We start from the raw sequence: 22,129 nt of genomic DNA, 5'->3' as shown, positions 1-22,129 counted from the left end.
GAATTATGGTTCAATGCAAATGTGTAGTGGATGTAAAGTTTGTTTTAAATACTCACTCATTAAACACGAATCAATCAACACATGCTTCTCTTTGAGCAACTTAATATAATATTACACTTTTATTAAATAAATGAAAAGTAAAACTTGCCCACTCCAGTCAGCAGATTGCGATGTGAGTCTTTTAGGTTCCGGCGACGCTGCCAGTGTGACGTATAATCTAGTGGACGGGACCCTCCTTCAACAACAGCTAGTCAGACACCTCGGTAGCTTTCTAGCAAAGATAGGTACAAAATTCACACTCTTTACACTGTTTTGGTGTATGTTAGTCGCTGTGTATTAAACACTTCTTCCGTATGTACTTGTTGGCCCATTTAATTATATATTTATGTTGTTTGTCAGCTAGCTGGTTTGCTAAATTAGCTTAGAACTAGGCTAGTCACTAATGCTAGCTAGCTAACATCTCCGACCATGAGTTCACTAAGTTACTCTCCTACTGATAAAGAAGAGGAGGTCTGCTGGACGGAGAAAGAAGCTCTCATTAAAGAAGAGGAGGATGTTACAATACAAAAGCAAGTAGAGGTTGAGGCTGTTACAGTGAAAGGAGAAGAGAAAGACCGTTCAGAGTGAAAGAGGAGGAGGAGGAAGAGAAAGAGGAGGATGCAGTTCTTGGAGTGAAAGAGGAGGAGGGGGAAGATGACTGTCACATTGAAAGAGGAGAATGAGGAACAAGTGGAGGTTGGAGATCTGTTTAACACCAGTAAGTACCGTCTCTGCAGTCGTTGAACCAATATGCAGTAAAGGAGTTATACACTTTATTGTTTTTCTGTAGGAATGGCTGAAGCTTCACTGTAACGTGTAGAACAGCAAGAGTGGACCATCAACAACCTTAAAATTGATCAAATGCATCCAATGACAATGCCTGAAATACTGTAGTCCTCAATATCTCCTATTAGATTAGCCCAATATGTAGTCTTAAAGGGGCAATCAGCAGTTGTTACATCCATTTAGGGACTTATACATTAATGATATGTACCCACCTGTTTCTTGAAGAATTCACTTATAAATGCCTCATGAGCTTAGTTCAACTGTCGTACCCCATCAGAACCCAAAATACAAGTTTTTTTTTTAAACTCCAATGTTTGTCAGTAAATATAAACAAACACTGTATATCCTCAAAACATGGTTAAAACTATAATGTTGATATCATGGAGGGTTACATTTCTCCAGCACCATCCCTCAGCTTTTTCCCAAAACGGGCAGGGAGTTCGCTTTGTTATTTTTTCTACTGCTGATTGCTGCCCCTGTTACTCCTCAAGATCCAAGGACTGTATGTTATTTTCAGAGGTAGACTGGCTCTGGCAGCCATAATAGTCAAATATTCCATCTAAATGTGAATCGGTTCTCAATTGCGATAAGTTTCTAGAAACATAAATCGCTGTACTTTCATATCACATCAAAATAATTTCACATAATACTTTCATATCACATCAAAATAATTTCACATAATACTTTTATATCACATCTAAAATAATTTCAAATAATATTTTCATATCACATCAAGATAATTTTACACTCACTGCACACTGTTTTAACCAGATTCATCACAGTTAAAGCTGACAGTATGTTTCAGTGTTTCATCACAGTTGGAGCCGATAGTATTTTTCAGTGTTTTAATGCAGTTGCAGCTGACAGTATGTTTCAGTGTTTTAATACAGTTGCAGCTGACAGTATGTTTCTGTGTTTCATAACAGTTGCAGCTGACAGTATGTTTCAGTGTTTTAATACAGTTGCAACTGACAGTATTTTTCAGTGTTTTAATACAGTTGCAGCCGACAGTATGTTTCAGTGATTCGTCACAGTTGCAGCCCCCCCCCCGCCGTACCGAAGACGCCTTCTGTGTATTGTAATGGAACAGAGAGGCCTGATAGGGGTCTGCTCAGCCATACCGTGTGAGAGTGGCATTACATCATACTTCCAGCCAGGGTCCCCTGACCTTTTTGAATTACTTGGTGATTAGTCATCAAATTAGTGAAAACGTGGTCATTTAAGATATCAGGTCCAGTATTATTGGCACCCTTGATAAATGTAAACACTATATAGCCTTTAAATATCCAGAAGGCAAGGTCAGTGCAGGTGCATCAAAGCAGGGACCCAGAGACTGAAAAACAGCTTCTATCTGAAGGCCGTCAGACTGGTAAACAGCCATCACTAACTCAGAGAGGCTTCTGCCTACATAGAGACTCACTAGTCACTTTAAACAATGCCACCTTAATAATAATGTTTACATATCTTACATTACTCATCTGAACAAGAGGAATACTTATGTGAGAATGCTGTTCATCGACTACAGCTCGGCATTTAACACCATAGTGCCCTCCAAGCTCGTCATCAAGCTCGAGACCCTGGGTCTCGACCCCGCCCTGTGCAACTGGGTACTGGACTTCCTGACGGGCCGCCCCCAGGTGGTGAGGGTAGGCAACAACATCTCCACCCCGCTGATCCTCAACACTGGGGCCCCACAAGGGTGCGTTCTGAGCCCTCTCCTGTACTCCCTGTTCACCCACGACTGCGTGGCCACGCACGCCTCCAACACAATCATCAAGTTTGCGGACGACACAACAGTGGTAGGCTTGATTACCAACAACGACGAGACGGCCTACAGGGAGGAGGTGAGGGCCCTCGGAGTGTGGTGTCAGGAAAATAACCTCACACTCAACGTCAACAAAACTATGGAGATGATTGTGGACTTCAGGAAACAGCAGAGGGAACACCCCCCCTATCCACAACGATGGAACAGTAGTGGAGGGTAGTAAGTTTTAAGTTCCCCGGCGTACACATCACAGACAAACTGAATTGGTCCACCCACACAAACAGCATCGTGAAGAAGGCGCAGCAGCGCCTCTTCAACCTCAGGAGGCTGAAGAAATTAGGCTTGTCACCAAAAGCACTCACAAACTTCTACAGATGCACAATCGAGAGCATCCTGTCGGGCTGTATCACCGCCTGGTACGGCAACTGCTCCGCCCACAACCGTAAGGCTCTCCAGAGGGTAGTGAGGTCTGCACAACGCATCACTGGGGGCAAACTACCTGCCCTCCAGGACACCTACACCACCCGATGTCACAGGAAGGCCATAAAAATCATCAAGGACAGCAACCACCCGAGCCACTGCCTGTTCACCCCGCTATCATCCAGAAGGCGAGGTCAGTACAGGTGCATCAAAGCTGGGACTGAGAGACTGAAAAACAGCTTCTATCTCAAGGCCATCAGACTGTTAAACAGCCACCACTAACATTGAGTGGCTGCTGCCAACACACTGACTCAACTCCAGCCACTTTAATAATGGGAATTGATGGGAAATGATGTAAAATATATCGCTAGCCACTTTAAACAATGCTACCTAATATAATGTTTACATACCCTACATTATTCATCTCATATGTATACGTATATACTGTACTCTATATCATCTACTGCATCTTTATGTAATACATGTATCACTAGCCACTTTAATTATGCCACTTTGTTTACATACTCATCTCATATGTATATACTGCACTCAATACCATCTACTGTATCTTGCCTATGCCGCTCTGTACCATCACTCATTCATATATCTTTATGTACATATTCTTTATCCCCTTACACTTGTGTCTATAAGGTAGTAGTTTTGGAATTGTTAGCTAGATTACTTGTTGGTTATTACTGCATTGTCGGAACTAGAAGCACAAGCATTTCGCTACACTCGCACTAACATCTGCTAACCATGTGTATGTGACAAATAAAATATGATTTGATCATATGTATACACTATCTTTTACCATCTATTGCACCTTGTCTATGCCGCTCATCCATATATTTATATGTACATATTCTTCTTCCATCCCTTTAGATTTGTGTGTATTAGGTAGTTGTTGTGGAATTGTTAGATTACTTGTTAGATATTGCTGCACTGTCGGAACTAGAAGCACAAGCATTTCGCTACAGTAACATCTGCTAACCATGTGTATGTGACCAATAATATTTGATTTGATTTCTACCTCTCAATACCTCACCTTGCGATGATGACAGCACTGAACTTTTTCCTAAATGTTTTATGAGATTGGAGAACACCGTGGGAGGGATCTTAGACCATTCCTCCATACAGAATCCTACCAGATGTTTGATGAGTTCTAGAACCCATAGTGATCTTGTACCATTCTCCATACAGAGTCCTTCCAGGTCCTTATGGACTGCCCTCTTCAATACAAACCACAGGTTTCCAAATGGGGTTAAAGTGTGGGGCCTGAGATGGCCCTACGTTCTCATTCTGACACCAAACCCACCACTGGTGGGCGTGGCTAAACACCTCTATTTCCCAGTAATCTGACTACTGCTTTCAATCCAATTACCAATGTTGTTCAGCCTTTTATTGTCTCCAGTCATTTACATGTTGGATGACATGAACATAGAGCTCCTTGGTAACACCAGTGGGTTTAGAGTCTAAATTAGAATGCAGAACAGAACCCCGTACCTACTGTCAAATATGGTGCTGGATCTTTGGGCTTCAACTGGTCCTGGAACACTTCAGACCTCAGCCTATAAACATATATTATAGAGCTCTGTTCAGCCTATAAACATTATATATTATAGAGCTCTGTTCAGCCTATAAACATGATATATATTATAGAGCTCTGTTCAGCCTATAAACATTATATATTATAGAGCTCTGATCAGCCTATAAACATGATATATTATAGAGCTCTGTTCAACTTCAACTGGTCCTGGAACACTTCAGGCCTCAGCCTATAAACATTATATATTATAGGGCTCTGATCAGCCTATAAACATTATATATTATAGAGTTCTGATCAGCCTATAAACATATATTATAGAGCTCTGTTCAACTTCCACTGGTCCTGGAACACTTCAGGCCTCCGCCTATAAACATGATATATTATAGAGCTCTGATCAGCCTATAAACATTATATATTATAGAGCTCTGATCAGCCTATAAACATTACATATAATAGAGCTCTGATCAGCCTATAAACATTATATATTACAAAGCTCTGTTCAGCCTATAAGCATTATATATTATAGAGCTCTGATCTACTTCCACTGGTCCTGGAACACTTCAGGCATCAGCCTATAAACATTATATATTATAGAGCTCTGTTCAGCCTTGTAACGGATATCGTCCTCTTTGTCTGAGGAGGAGTAAGGATCGGACCAAAACGCAGTGTGGTAAGTGTCCATATTGATTTATTCAAAAAACACAACTGAACACTGGAACAAAATAATAAACGTGAAATATACAAAACCGAAATAGTACCCTGTGGCCCAAACACTCACACGGAAAAAAACACCCACCAACCAAAAGTGAAACCCAGGCTACCTTAGTAAGATTCTCAATCAGGGAAAACAATTGGCAGCTGCCTCTGATTGAGAACCATACTAGGCCGAACTCAAAAATCAACATAGAAAAACAAACAGACTGCCCACCCCAACTCACGCCCTGACCATACTTACACACAGACAAATCAAAGGAACTAAGGTCAGAACGTGACAGTACCCCCTCCCCCCAAATGTGCGGACTCCGGCCGCAAAACCTGAACCTAAAGGGAGGGTCTGGGTGGGCGTCTGTCCGCGGTGGCGGCTCTGGCGCGGGACGTGGACCCCACTTCACCATAGTTTGTTTTCCCAGCATAATATAAGGAGACACAAGTCAGTTTTGTCAATTTATTAATTGTCTTTCATTTGAAACACTCCTGTCAATGTTGAGTAAGGAAGCACACCTGATTACGCATATCTAAGTAGGATTAATCTATCTGGCCTGCACACAAATGTAGGCCTATAAATATGCCCATTTGGGGATGTCTGATAGTATTTCTGATTGTCTTAACGCACCACCACTAATGAGTTGTGGAGCTTCTCAAAGCAAATTTCTCTTCACCTCTAACAGCAAGTAAACAAAGTCTAATCAAAATCAATTGCAAATGAGAATAGTTCCCTTAAAGTACTTGAATTGTATGATTTTCATTTATATTTAATAGAATGTAGCTTAATCACAGACAATGATTTTGAGATACTATTATAAATTAAATTAAACGGTTCCAGTAAAATGTGAATATGAAAATAATAACTGGCAAGCAGATTGGTAGGAATGGTCAGATATATTTGCACTCCAAATGTAGCTTGCCGACTGCTTGTGTAGCCTATTACCAGCAACGTCCGAATTTATGAAGGCCAGCAGGAGGAGGTGGTTCAGGGTGAGTTACTTCTCTTCTGGATGGGCCATATTGATGTGATGTCATGAAAATAAATTGGCTGAATATTATACAATGACTTGTCAACAGCTCTAATAACTTGACCCACACAGGAAATCTACACTGGTCATACTAGAATATACTATATATCCTAGAAACCTGGATAAACTATCATTATGACATCATGGATGGCCAGTCCTTGTATTCATAGTGTAGTAAATTCAGGGGGAGCGCTGAGCTGAACTCAAACCTGGGTCGACTGACTGTCAAGCCAACACCTTATAACTATTATGCCAAGATGTCTGAACTTCTTGACGAGGTCCCTAGGTTTTGTGTTAAGGTTGATACAATCGCTTTCTCTATGAATGTGATAGTGGTTACATTTATCCAGCCCTCATCCCTCAGCTGTTTACCAAACCAAGTCTCTGGGCAGCCATTTTATTTCTGTTTAAATCCTAGGTTGTCCCTTTAAAAAAGCCACACAACAAGCAATCAATCTGCAATTGAAACAATAATAAAGCTGTAATTCCACCACTGTTTTGGTAATAAGATGATGGATGGGGCAGGAGAAATGTAACTGGTCTCAAATTCATACTGGTCTCAAATGCAGACCTATGGATGCAAGGACTGACCATCCATGATATCAGCATTATAGTTTTAAGCATGTTGAGGCTATACAGTGTTGGTTTACATAGTTTTACCCTGTTTTTAGGATACAGGACACAGTGTTTGTTTTTGTCAACATTGCTATTGGACCAGGTCTCTCTTGGAAAATAGATGTTATCTCAATGAGACAAAAACTGTATAAATAAAAGGTCAAATAAATAAATAAAAACATGTTGAGGCGATACAGTGTTGATTTACATTGTTTCTAAACATTAGGGTAAAAAAGCTTATTTGGGTATCTGATGGGGTACAACAGTTGAACTAAGCTCATGAGGCATGTGTTATATTCTTCAAGAATCAATGGTTGTAAATAAATAATTTAAGAGTCAAAATATGGATGTAGCAATTGCAGATTTACCCTTTTGGGGTTCATTTTTTAAACTCCCTATTTTAATAATAATAACAATATTGACAATATTGATTTAAATAATTCATTGTTTATTTAGTGGCACCACAAATGTGAATTAATATTTCCGGAAAAAACAAGTAAAACACATTACAAAATTGCAAGACTTCTGCAGACATGTCACCTTTATATAGTGCTTTTCATGACATTTAAAAATAAAATAATGATGTACAATAAAAACAACATACATTAAAAATGAATCATAGATAAACTAACAATATTGCAGACTTGATGCTAAATACAGATTTTTCAGCTTTAGTGTGTATATTGTAATCACTTAGTTATGTTAGGAAGTTTGCCATCTTTATGACCGGCCCTGGTAACTTCACCCCAACTTCTCTTATCCCCAGAACACAGTAACTTAACAACATAAGAGTTTTTCTGACATTTTTGGGGGAAATTTAAGGGAAAATAAAAAATCCAGCCCTAGCAGAGCCCCAAGTCCCATGGGGACGTCCTCGAGGGCGTGGATGTTCTCCCCAGCAAAGGCCAGCGGGATTTCACTCTAATGGTGAAATGGATTTCCGCCGATATGCAGCAAAGGAGTGAAGAGCGGTGAAATCTGTGTCAACAAAAGTAGGAAAAGATTAATTCCATTAACATTTAGAAAATTCAGATGTCGTTTTATATAAATAAGAAAAAGATGATTTGTGCATAGGCATACCTTGTCATGGACATAAAGTCCACGTGGGTCCTCGTGTAAAAAACAAACATTTTTAGTGTTTTTTTTAACTAGACAAGTCAGTTAAGAACAAAAACTTATTTTCAATGATGGCCTAGGAACAGTGGATTAACTGCCTATTCAGGGGCAGATTCAGGGGCAGATTTGAACTTGCAACCTTTCAGTTACTAGTCCAACGCTCTAACCACAAGGCTACCCTGCCGCCCCAAGGTATAGAGGTAGGGCAAGAGCAGAATCACTGCTGTGGTCTCCAGTCCTAGTAATGTAAAGCAATGATCTTGCTAATTTTTCTACAAAATACATTTGAGAAAGAGAAGGAATAAGAGCAAATACCTCTTCTGTATTGTCCTTCAGGGACGGTCAAAATAGCAGAATGATGTCCTCACCCCTGCCTCTCTACCTCTGATAGTCCTTGAATGATCTTTTTGTCTTTATCCATTCAATGGGCTTGATTCATTTCTGAGAAGATCTGAAAAGATCATTTGAACACATTTGTATGCTAATAGATTTCAGTTTGTATTGACTGCTATGTAGGTTAAATGTACACTTCAAATGCAGCTGTCCTACAACATATCTGTACCTTCTTCTTGATCCCAATTGCATTGTGTCCATGTTCTGTCCTAAAATAATTTAAAAGGAAGAGAAAATGTGTCAAAGAATAATCTTACAAGCATTAAAACAGTGCCTTGCGAAAGTATTCGGCCCCCTTGAACTTTGCGACCTTTTGCCACATTTCAGGCTTCAAACATAAAGATATAAAACTGTATTTTTTTGTGAAGAATCAACAACAAGTGGGACACAATCATGAAGTGGAACGACATTTATTGGAACAAATCAAAAACTGAAAAATTGGGCGTGCAAAATTATTCAGCCCCTTTACTTTCAGTGCAGCAAACTCTCTCCAGAAGTTCAGTGAGGATCTCTGAATGATCCAATGTTGACCTAAATGACTATTGATGATAAATACAATCCACCTGTGTGTAATCAAGTCTCCGTATAATTACACCTGCACTGTGATAGTCTCAGAGGTCCGTTAAAAGTGCAGAGAGCATCATGAAGAACAAGGAACACACCAGGCAGGTCCGAGATACTGCTGTAAGGACGTTTAAAGCCGGATTTGGATACAAAAGATTTCCCAAGCTTTAAACATCCCAAGGAGCACTGTGCAAGTGATAATATTGAAATGGAAGGAGTATCAGACCACTGCAAATCTACCAAGACCTGGCTGTCCCTTTAAACTTTCAGCTCATACAAGGAGAAGACTGATCAGAGATACAGCCAAGAGGCTGTATCTCTGATCACTCTGGATGAACTGCAGAGATCTACAGCTGAGGTGGGAGACTGTCCATAGGACAACAATCAGTCGTATATTGCACAAATCTGGCCTTTATGGAAGAGTGGCAAGAAGAAAGCCATTTCTTAAAGATATCCATAAAAAGTGTTTAAAGTTTGCCACAAGCCACCTGGGAGACACACCAAACATGTGGAAGAAGGTGCTCTGGTCAGATGAAACCAAAATTGAACTTTTTGGCAACAATGCAAAACGTTATGTTTGGTGTAAAAGCAACACAGCGCATCACCCTGAACACACCATCCCCACTGTCAAACATGGTGGTGGCAGCATCATGGTTCGGGCCTGCTTTTCTTCAGCAGGGACAGGGAAAATGGTTAAAATTGATGGGAAAATGGATGGAGCCAAATACAGGACCATTCTGGAAGAAAACCTGATGGAGTCTGCAAAAGACCTGAGACTGGGATGGAAATTTGTCTTCCAACAAGACAATGATCCAAAACATAAAGTAAAATCTACAATGGAATGGTTCAAAAATAAACATCCAGGTGTTAGAATGGCCAAGTCAAAGTCCAGACCTGAATCCAATCGAGAATCTGTGGAAAGAACTGAAAACTGCTGTTCACAAATGCTCTCCATCCAACCTCACTGAGCTCGAGCTGTTTTGCAAGGAGGAATGGGAAAAAATGTCAATCTCACGATGTGCAAAACTGATAGAGACATACCCCAAGCGACTTACAGATGTAATCGCAGCAAAAGGTGGCACTACAAAGTATTAACTTAAGGGGGCTGAATAATTTTGCACGCCCAATTTTTCAGTTTTAATTTGTTTAAAAAGTTTGAAATATCCAATAAATGTCATTCCACTTCATGATTGTTGATTCTTCACCAAAAAATACAGTTTTATATCTTTATGTTTGAAGCCTGAAATGTGGCAAAAGGTTGCATAGTTCAAGGGGGCCGAATACTTTCGCAAGGCACTGTATATATATCAATTAAATATTGAAAGATAAATGGCATCGACATACAATTGAATGTAAAATAGAAGAACATATTGGAGAAAGCACTATCCAATACAGTACTGCCATACAGTAACAGTACTGCCATACAGGCCTAATATCACATTTCAAGATATCTTTGTACACAAATGGTTCCAAATTTGATCAATCAGGCTGACTTGAAAGATTATATGCAACATTTTGCTGGGTGGCAATACTGTGTTTGGATTCTGAAGGGCATTTATACAAAAGAGGTAGTCTAGACACTGTATTAATACCATTATGCATTTGAATCCCAACTACAGCTTACATCTAAGATATTAATTTCCCTCCAGAAGGGGGTGGACATGTAACGTTTCCGAAATGGGACAGTATTGCAAATGTAACATTTCCAAAATGGGACAGTATTGTACATGTAACGTGTCCAAAATGGGACAGTATTCGTAGAAAAGGCCCATGGAGTTGGTGGAATACTCCTTTAATTAATTGCCATTTACTCAGCTGGGCCAGGGGCGCTTTAATTAGGTCAGGTGGAAAAATGTCCTACAGATCTCAACTCTATAAAAGGAGGAAATTGCCATCGCCTGATCTCGCTACTTTCTCTTCCCTAAATCCATCTGATCCAGAAGTTCTGTGCGTCCATGAATCCACGTAAGTCCACCGACTCTTACCTTTCATCAGAATGATCTGTGGTGATCGGGAGAGTGGGCCATTCAGTTATTGTTTATAGTTATCACCGCGGAGCACGGCTTGGAGCGCACGCTTCAAACATATTGTGTAATGTGAATTGTTGATAATGACTGCTATGATTTGATCTTTGATTATGAATTTGATTGTATACATGTTATTTGTTTCCTTTGTGATGCAGCACAGACTACCAGTAAATATACCACTTTATGGTTAAAGGAATTCCTGCCTCAGTCTCATACATTCCTCTGTCACCTGACACGTGACCACCTGTTCACCTTCACTGTCAGTCATCCTACCTGTCCAGCAACCCACACAGATTCCACTAATCTTTCAATGGTCCTTTGAGCTGGATGATGACTGAACCAAAGACAGGTGAAAAGGAAATGGAGGCGGAGAGGGAAGAATTGTCTCCACTGGAAGGAAGAAGAGAGGAGGAGAGAGCAGCTGAGGGAAAGGTCTTGGAACAAAGGAAATATCCAGGAGCTAAGCCTAAAGCAACAAAGGCTTCATCCTCCACTACCAGGAGCACCAGAAGAACCAGGCAAGCACCTGGTTATCTTAAGGACTATGTGGTCGAGGTTCCGACATCAAAGGGCAAGCCCACCAGAGCTCAAAGAGTTGATGGATCAACTATATGTTTCAGCCATCAACCATCCCCTCTGAGCCAAGGACCGGAAACTGCTTTGGAGCAGGAAAGTGGTCTACGTGAGGAACCTATGGAAGAGGTAACTCCCACTGCACAGGTCGACCAGCTTCCAGAGGCAGGCTCCGCTCACCCCTTGACTAATGGGAAATCGTCGAAGCACTCTAGACGGAGTGGGAGTTCGACCAGTGGATACCCCTTTGGAAGTGGCCATGACAGCCGCCATTCACTAGCCCTCAGCAATTCACAGACCGCTGTCCTACAAGAGAGGATGAAACTATTAGCTTTGGAGGAAATTGAGCGTCAGATTGAGGAGGAACGACAGGCTGACGAACGATGTCACCAATTGGATGTGCAGGCCCGTAGAGCTCTACAGGAAAGGGAATCCATTGCCAAGGACCTGGCACAGCAGCGACGGCACCGTCAAGCCAGAAGGGAATTAGAAGAGGCACGGATGGTCTCATCCTTCCTGGAAAGGAACGAACAGGGAGTTGACCTGACCACCCCTCCACATGGACCTGAACTGTCTGCCTTTCTTTCCCAATCTGCCCCTCTGGTACAGCATGGCACACAGTCCTCGGAGGCTCCGGGGTCAACAGCCAACACGGAGCACGGGAGACGGGCCGCTCCGCCAACGCCCTCTATGCCAGTGACACAAGTTAGCATTCCTCCATCTGGACAAAGCATCACTCCTTTGCCTTTCCGCCAATTACCAACCAAGGCATATCGTTCCTTTCATCCAGGGCCAGGCCAGTCCTCAAACAACAGGTCGGAGGGCTCACGCCCAATTCCGGCTGCCACAAATGGTGGGTCTGGGACAGTAGGTGACCGGCCCAATGAGGCCACAGTGGGCTCATCAGAAGTCCCGGGTTTATCCTTCACGCAACCAGAAGAGGGAGCCAACATTATGAAACTTCTAGTAGCCTCAGCCTATGGAATTCCCAGACCCAAACTGCCATACTTTGAAAACGGAAAGGAGAGTGAATTTGTCCTTTTGGAAATGGCATTGGAGAGTCTACTGAGTATTCACGGTCATCTGTCAGAACGCTACAAATACCAAGTACTAATGGATCATTTGCGGTTTCCAAGTGCATACAGGCTGGCCCAATCCTTTATGCACTCCGCAACACCATACACGACAGCTCTCCAGGCCCTGAAGGCGAGATATGGTGAGCCACGTCAGCTAGTCCAGAATGAACTAAACAACATCCTGAAAACATCTCCAATTAAAATGGGAGACCATGCTGCCTTCCAAGAATTCTCCCTGGCTGTCCAATCCCTGACCTCGATGCTCCAATCCGTTGAAGGAGAAGACGGGAACGAGCTTAAATGTGGCTCCCACGTGGACAGGCTTCTCAGCAAACTTCCAGTGTACCTCAGAGACAGTTTCATTGAACATTGTTTGAATAAGGGCATCCTGAAAGAGGGCTCGAGAAGCACCTATGCTCTCAGAGACCTGGCCACATGGTTGGAGGTGAAGGCAAAGGCGAAGAGCATCGCTCACCAGGCCACAATCTCCGCCATAGCCACAGGGGGAAGGAAGGAGTTTGAACGCCAGCAGGGACAGAAAAGACCAAATCCCACTACCATGTACTTAAATAGTGAGGCCGGGAGGAACCCGGGAAGAAGACCCCTCTCAAGAGCAAGAACATCAAATTCCAGCCTTACTGCCCATATTGCAATAGTAAGGGGCACTTCCTTGGCTCATGCCCCAGAGTAAAAAAGCTCACTCAAACTCAATTGAAGGCCTGGATCACTTCAGGCGAGCGATGCTACAAGTGTGCCCGTAGCCATAAGGTGGAGACCTGCACATTGAGGAAACCCTGCAACCGCTGTGAAGAAATCCATCTCACCGTGTTGCATGATCTATTTCCCCAAGCAAAGAAGGAGCAGAGTATGCTCATGGTAGGAGCTGCAAAGGAGCTGTATCTCGACCAGCAGAACCGGTCTCCAAGGGTAATGTTGAAGGTGGTCAAGGTCACTTTGCAAAGTGAAGGGAGAAGCATTGATACATTCGCCGTTCTAGATGATGGGTCAGAAAGAACAATCATTCTCACAGCGGCCACCCGTCAGCTTAACCTGGAAGGGACCCCCGAGACCCTTAATCTCAGAACGGTGCGACATGATGTTATCCAAATGAAAGGCTCTGCTGTAACCTTTAGCATTTCACCTTCAGGAAACAGGGACGTGGCCTATAACATCACCAATGCCTTCACGGCAGATGGCTTGAATCTCGCAGAGCACTCCTGCCCGGTAAGTGTTCTACAGAAACAATATCCTCATCTACGAGGATTGCCTCTTCCTAACCTGGCCAGAGTAGCACCACTTATCCTGATTGGGTCAGACCACCCACATCTCGTCACCCCGACTGAGCCTATACGAGCTGGACCAGAAGGAGGACCCATTGCTGTCCAGACATCCTTGGGTTGGGCTGTGCAAGGTCCATCCCATCTACTTCTCTCCACCCAAGCTGTACAGTCACAGCAAGTCCTCTTCACCAGAAGCAATCCAGATGCAGCCACTGACCTCCTTCGGAATGTTGAGATGCTATGGAAGATGGACACCTTCTCCAACCGGAAGCTACAGGAGGTCACTCGCTCGAAAAATGACTCCTATGCATTAGACCTCCTGGAGAAGAGCACCACCACCACTGAAATGGATGGCGTTCGCAGGTATGCAACCCCACTGCTACGGGTGCCCAACCATCCTCCTCTGGCAACCACGACACGGGCTGTACTCCCACTACTGCGTGGAACAGAGCGACGCCTGTTGAAGAATCCTGAGCTTGCAGAAGTTCATAACCGAGAGATTCATAACCTTGTGAAGGCAGGCTACGTCACTGAAGTGACAGCTCATGAAGAGGGAAACGCACTCCGTGAATCCTGGTATCTCCCTCACCATGTTATCCAGCAACATGGTGGGAAGTATAGACTTGTCTTCAACTGTTCATTCCAAGCAGCTGGTCAAAGCCTGAATGACTGTCTACTCCCCGGACCAACCTTAGGTCCTTCCTTGCTCGGTGTCCTTCTCCGGTTCCGGCAGCACTCCACAGCCATCAGTGGAGACATCAAAGCCATGTTTCATCAGATTCGTTTACTGCCTTCCGACACCACACTGCTCCGGTTCATATGGCGAAATATGGAACGAGATGCAGAGCCCACAATCTATGAATGGCAGGTACTCCCATTCGGCACCACCTGCAGTCCTTGCTGTGCCATATACGCACTGCAGAGACACGCACGGGAGCATCCAGACAGTGACCCAGAAGTATTGGATTCAGTGGAAAATGCCTTCTATGTGGATAACTGCTTACAAAGCATCCCATCCACGGCTGAAGCGAAATCACTCCTTGATAAAGTGTGGAATCTCCTGTCCAAAGGGGGATTTGAGGTCCGACAGTGGGCTAGTAACAGAGCGGAGGTTATCCAGCACCTCCCGCCACAAGCTAGGTCCAGTAGCAGTGAACTATGGCTAACGCAGTCTGGTGCTAACCCAGAAGAGCCCACTCTAGGACTGAGGTGGAGCTGCCTACCGGATACCCTGGGGTATAAGCACCGCTCATCCCCGAGTACCGAAACCCCCACTCTGCGCACCATCTATCGGACCCTGGCCAGTCAATACGATCCCCTTGGGTATATCCTGCCATACACAACACGGGCCAAAGTCTTAGTCCAGGACCTGTGGCAGACCAAGAGGGACTGGGATGAACCAATCCACCCAGCTGACCTAGTGGAACGATGGATCTGTTGGGAAACTGAGTTAACGGAGCTCTCTGATGTCCAAATGCCAAGATGTTATGTACCATCCTGTGTTGACCAACTGGGATCATGCCTGGAACTGCATGTGTTCTGTGACGCTTCGGAGCGAGCTTATGGGGCGGTTTCCTATCTTAGAGTGGAGGATCAGGCAGGCCACACCCATGTCTCCTTTGTCATGGCCAGGTCCAGGGTCGCACCCAAGAAGCAGTTGTCAATGCCTAGGCTGGAACTCAGTGCTGCCCTTTCCGGAGCCCAGTTGGCCTCTACCTTGCGAGCCGAGCTAACCTTGCCAATCCAAAGGATCATCTACTGGAGTGATTCGACCACTGTATTGACATGGCTCAAGTCGGAGTCCTGCAGGTATAAGGTGTTTGTCGGGACTTGCATTGCGGAAATCCAAGACCTAACAGAAGTCCAGGACTGGAGGTATGTTGATAGCATAAACAATCCTGCTGATGACATTACTAGAGGTAAAACCCTTAAGGAAATTGGCTAAACCCCATCGCTGGAGCTTGGGACCACCATTCTTGTCCCAACCAGAGAACGAGTGGCCGACAGCCCCCAGGCGTGCGGCCCCTCCGCGACCGACTGAAGCTCATGAGTTAAGGAAGTCTGCCCAATGCTACAGCATTTCTACGGAAACAACAACGGCTCTCCCTGACCTAACACAATCCCAAACACTGCCGGATCTGATCACAGCCACAAACCAGACCTCAGATGGGGTGGCTTCTATACCTACCTCCCTCGCGGCAGAGACACTACTCCTCCAGCAAGCACAAGCAGTTAGCTTCCCTGAGGAGTTAAAAGCTCTGAAAGCCGGTAGGGAAGTGGCTAAGGGCAGCCGTCTTCTCTCTCTTGCCCCAGAATATGATCCAATCCTTGGAGTGATCAGAGTCGGAGGAGGCTGCGCCAAGCGGAGGTTTTGGACCCAGATGCTATCCACCCAATTATCCTCGACTCCAGACACCCTCTTACCAGGCTCCTCATCAAGAGTTATGATGAGCGGCTTCTCCACCCAGGGCCAGAGAGGGTCTATGGGGAGATGAGGCGGAAGTACTGGATAATTGGAGGACGAGGAGCCATTCGTAAGCACCAATACGCCTGCGTAGAATGTCAGAGATGGCGGGCCGGAGCTACGGTGCCCAAAATGGCAGATTTACCCCCTGCTCGCTTGCACCTCCTTAAACCACCCTTCTGGTCAACAGGAGTAGATTGCTTCGGCCCCTTGATGATCAAGTTAGGTCGTCGTGTGGAAAAGCGCTGGGGCATTCTATTCAAGTGTATGACAACCAGATGTGTCCACCTGGACCTACTGGAGAGTTTGGATACGGAAGCCTTCCTCATGGCCCTACGGCGGTTTATCTCCCGACGGGGGAAACCCTACGAGATCCTGGCTGACAGAGGTACGAACTTCAAGGCAGGAGAAGCCAGGTTGGAGGAAGCCTTCCAAGCCGTGGAACCCAGCCTCCAGGATCAGCTGATGGACCAACAAATCTCATTCAAATTTAACCCTCCAGGCGCTCCTCATTTTGGAGGAACATGGGAGCGAGAGATCAAATCTGTAAAGACGGCCTTACGAGTCGTACTAGGGGACCAAACTGTCACTGAAACGGTCTTGAGGACTGTCCTGATAGAGGTGGAAGGGATTCTGAACTCCAAACCCTTGGGATATCTCTGCAGACATCGCTGACCCCGATCCGGTTACACCGAATATGCTCTTGATGGGACGCCGAGATGCGTCACTTCCTCAAGCCATGTATGCTGATTACCAACCTCGTAGGCAGACGCCGGTGGCGACACAGCCAAATCTTAGCTGACCATTTTTGGGCCCGATTCATTCGGGATTACCTACCAAGTCTACAGCACAGAGGGAAATGGCGGAGATAAATGGCCAGCCTGGAAACTGGCCAAGTAGTAATGATGGTGGACCCTCAGCTGCCTCGAGCCTCCTGGCCGGTGGGCCGTATAACTAAGACCATGCCTGGGACCGATGGTCGTGTTAGATCAGTGGAAATCCAGGTGAAGAACCGGACATATATCCGGCCAGTTGCCCGACTGATTCCTCTCCCTGAGATGACAGAGGATGGGGAGCAATGAGCCTTTTTGAGGAATGTGGAAATTAACAAATTTCCGGGGTGGCTGTAGAAAAGGCCCATGGAGTTGGTGGAATACTCCTTTAATTAATTGCCATTTACTCAGCTGGGCCAGGGGCGCTTTAATTAGGTCAGGTGGAAAAATGTCCTACAGATCTCAACTCTATAAAATGAGGAAATTGCCATCGCCTGATCTCGCTGCTTTCTCTTCCCTAAATCCATCTGATCCAGAAGTTCTGTGCATCCATGAATCCACGTAAGTCCACCGACTCTTACCTTTCATCAGAATGATCTGTGGTGATCGGGAGAGTGGGCCATTCAGTTATTGTTTATAGTTATCACCGCGGAGCGCGGCTTGGAGCGCACGCTTCAAACATATTGTGTAATGTGAATTGTTAATAATGACTGCTATGATTTGATCTTTGATTATGAATTTGATTGTATACATGTTATTTGTTTCCTTTGTGATGCAGCACAGACTACCAGTAAATATACCACTTTATGGTTAAAGGAATTCCTGCCTCAGTCTCATACATTCCTCTGTCACCTGACACGTGACCACCTGTTCACCTTCACTGTCAGTCATCCTACATGTCCAGCAACCCACACAGATTCCACTAATCTTTCAGTATTGTACATGTAACGTTTCCAAAATGGGATAGTATTGTCCATGTTACGTTTCCAAAATGGGACAGTATTGTACATGTAATGTTTCCAAAATGGGATAGTATTGTACATGTAACGTTTCCAAATGGGATAGTATTGTCCATGTAACGTTATGCCCCCTTGTGAGTTAATAGTATTGCATGCTGTTGCAGGCTATATAAAGAGGGAGACCTTCATTGACGATTCAGTTCGTTGTAACATCTCGTCTGGACAAGTCACCGTCCTTAGTTAGTTAGTTAGTTAGTTAGTTAGTTAGTTAGTTAGTTAGTTAACGTTAGCTAGTTCATTATCACAAAAGTGAGAACTGCTCAAGACTGGAAACTTACATTAATGAGTATAAAGCCATGTTGGCTTTATGGAAACGATATACAATATATGGGAAAGAATATATTTGAGGGAAATAATCCAAACCTAGTTGTTTCTAGTTAGAACATAACCGTATCTAGCTAGATAACGGTACTGTACTGTAGCTCATACAACGCCGACGGTCAAACCCGGCTTTCTAATATTTAAGGTAATTGACTATAGTAACGTTATGGAAGATATTCACAGAAAACCACCATTGTCTTCGTTATTCATTATTAGTATGTTATATTATAATAATGAATTATTTCGAGACATATTCAGAGCCAAACATCAACCCAACTTAACCTTTTTAACTGTTGTCACATCCAAACTTGTCACCATCATTTTCAGTTGTAAATTGCGAATAAGTTTCATTGACCAAGAACCCTACGGTTCTTAGGGGATTTGAGAACAACTCCAGTTGAACCCTTCATTTTGAGAGTGTAGTCGGCTCTATTTACTCTCTGATTCAAAACATGCTGATCAGCATCAACGATCAAGTCAGCTGCTGCTGTTCCAATACAGTATGAGGTGAGACGGTGAACTGATGTTGAACCGGGCAGTCAGCTGCTGCTGCTCCAATACAGTATGAGGTGAGACGGTGAACTGACGTTGAACCGGGCAGTCAGCTGCTGCTGCTCTAATATAGTGTGAGGTGAGACGGTGAACTGATGTTGAACTGGGCAGTCAATACAGTATGAGGTGAGACGGTGAACTGATGTTGAACCGGGCAGTCAGCTGCTGCTGCTCCAATACAGTATGAGGTGAGACGGTGAACTGATGTTGAACCGGGCAGTCAGCTGCTGCTGCTCCAATACAGTATGAGGAGAGACAGTGAACTGACGTTGAACCGGGCAGTCAGCTGCTGCTGCTCCAATACAGTATGAGGTGAGACGGTGAACTGATGTTGAACCGGGCAGTCAGCTGCTGCTGCTCCAATACAGTATGAGGTGAGACGGTGAACTGACGTTGAACTGGGCAGAATGAGGTGAGACGGTGAACGGACGTTGAACCGGGCAGTCAGTCATTCATTCTGTACTATGAGTCTGGTCTAACATTGTTGGTATTGAAAAAGCCTTACTGCACATTGTGGTGGAAATTCTAACCAATTAGGAGAGATTTTGTAATTTCTTCAAACAATCAACCTTTATTTGATAAGAATTGCAATAATGTAGCTAGTCAGCCCTACACTCTGAGGTGGAAGGCCGAGAGCTCGATGACACAAGGAGTTCTGAAGCCTTATATAGTCAAACCATCTTGTGCATATAGAAAACACGTGATCTTGGTATGTGTCCGTGTGTGGAGAACGAGACACAGACTAAATGACTAAATGTGAATTGGTCGTCTCGTTCTGTAGCAACAGCTAGTTATTCTAGTCTTCTAGTGAGGTGTCAAAACAACAGGAAATCACTGTAGACACAGTTCCTCTGAAGTAGATCAACGGTTCCCCGAATTGGGGTAAGCAAGCTCCTTTGGCCTGTCTGCCTAATGGGTGTGTCTAGAGCGAGTCTAGAGATAAATCAAACCCAGCCTGAACTGTGATGGAGTAGAGTTGTAGTTTCTCTAGAGATAAATCAGATCCAGACTAAACTGTGTGATGGAGTAGGGAGTTGTAGTTTCCAACAGGTCAATGTTCTTCTTAGTTTAGCGTATAAAACATAATGAACTACAATGACCATAATCCATTTTGTGCCGACTTGTCTTGTCTGTTTATTTTACACCTGCTATGTGAAAGAGACAGAAGAATGCATGATGGTCAATGCTATCTGGGATCCTTGGGACATCTCTACCCAAAACCCTAACCTTAACCCCTACCTTAACCATTTGAAATGTCAATTTCAACCTACTAGAGACATCCCAATGATAGATCATGTAATTTCAGATAGATATAAGTGATTGATAGTTGGTATTCAGCAGTCATAAAGCCTTATTTCCTTTAATGAACTACTAAGATAGTGATTTTGTCAGCCAGCATAGACAGCAGCTCTACACTTTGACTGCCTGATCCATTCATCCTTCCATCCCTCCTCAGCCTTCCTCTCCTCTGAAGACCCAGTGAGGGTGGAGCTCAGTCAGAGAACATTTGAGGCACTGGTTAGGAAGAACACTTCTACAGCCAGAGAGGTGAGGTCACATGTGGTTTAGATGGTAAATATTTATGTCCCATTAGTGGTTCATCATGTAAGCAAACGAGAATATGTTCCATCATCTATGTTTATTTACATTAGTGCAAATTGTCCACTGATATTGGTGTAATTTCTCACCCCTTTTGGCTCTATGAAAGTTACTTTCCCCTCAGACACACATTTGTTCTTTGATATTATGAAGGTAATTTGTGTCAAATGTACTTTCCCCCACTCATTCACCCATCTCTTTATATTGAAAATTTATATTCAGTGGCCTGACTGCATCCAGACTGTCAAAGGCCCATCCTTGTAGATCTGAACCTAATGCAGCTTGGAGTGATCAGGTGACACAAGTCACATTTAGGTGCCAGGTGTAACTGAGGCCATAATGCTCCATACCCATTACTTTGAGTATTTTATAGAATATGACTAAATGTGTTTCTGTGTTGCAGGGGCAGTCAAGAAATGGAACAGCAAGGCCACAGAACATGACATAAGCAGAGCTGTGGGAGACCACCTCAAGCCCCTGGTAGAGCCGGGGGTGGTGTTTACCACTCCGCCACGCCTTCAGCAGGCTGGGAAAGTGGGATTGATCTGTTTGATCCATTTGTTTGTTTCACTTCTCTGGAGTTGAATCCTTTGACATATTGTTGATTTAAAAATGTTTCATTATGAACTAATGCACTGGGTTGGTTGAAAGGTGATACTAAACATACATAACATGCACTATTCTGACATAGTGGAAGATACCGTTTTTCATACTAAGATGGATCATGGGTTGCTTTTGCACATATTGGTTCGAGGAGTCAGTAAATGTGTTCATTTGTTTTACAATTGTCATGCCCTGGTCGAAGTATAGTATGTTTGTCTTCATTTATTTGGTCAGGCCAGGGTGTGACATGGGTTATTGTGGTGCGTGTTTGTCATGGGGTTTTGTGGGGTGTCTAGCATAGTCTATGGCTGTCTGAGGCGGTTCTCAATCAGAGTCAGGTGATTATTCGTTGTCTCTGATTGGGAACCATATTTAGGCAGCCATATTCTTTGAGTATTTCGTGGGTGATTGTTCCTGTCTCTGTGTTAGTTGTCACCGTATAGGTTTTCACATTCCATTTGTTGTTTTTGTATTGTTCGTGTTTTTTCTTCATTAAAGATGTATCGAACTAACCACGCTGCATTTTGGTCCGACCTTCCTTCGACGGAAGAAAACCGAAACAACAATATGTTCAAATCAAAGCAAACTTTATTTATACAGCACATTTCAGACATGGATGCAACACAATGGCTTCACAGGAAAAAGCAAACCAAAATTAACAAATATTTAATACAAAACAAACAAGGATAAAAAAAGCATGAGAAACAACTGAAAGACTAATGAACATTCTAAGGAAAAGACAATGATTAAAATATTAAGAATTGGATACATCCAACCCAAAATAGAAGCTTGTTCTACTCCATTGTTTGTTGTTACCTTCCCCAACAGGAAAACCAAATGTCCCTTACATAGAAGAGGGAACAAA

The 22,129-nt window shown here is 43.7% G+C and overlaps 1 long non-coding RNA gene across 1 annotated transcript; it reads left to right on the top strand.

Moving 5' to 3' along the window:
* The first annotated feature begins 241 nt into the window (after positions 1–241).
* On the top strand, positions 242–21,574 carry LOC124015846. Its single transcript, XR_006835236.1, has 3 exons — positions 242–757; positions 20,519–20,610; positions 21,065–21,574. It is a non-coding gene; the product is annotated as an uncharacterized LOC124015846 (long non-coding RNA).
* Positions 21,575–22,129: the final 555 nt, after the last annotated feature.

This window comes from Oncorhynchus gorbuscha, linkage group LG26 (assembly GCF_021184085.1).
Source record: "Oncorhynchus gorbuscha isolate QuinsamMale2020 ecotype Even-year linkage group LG26, OgorEven_v1.0, whole genome shotgun sequence".
NCBI classification, from domain to species: Eukaryota; Metazoa; Chordata; class Actinopteri; order Salmoniformes; family Salmonidae; genus Oncorhynchus; species Oncorhynchus gorbuscha.
This window is presented reverse-complemented; position numbering and strand designations above follow the sequence as displayed.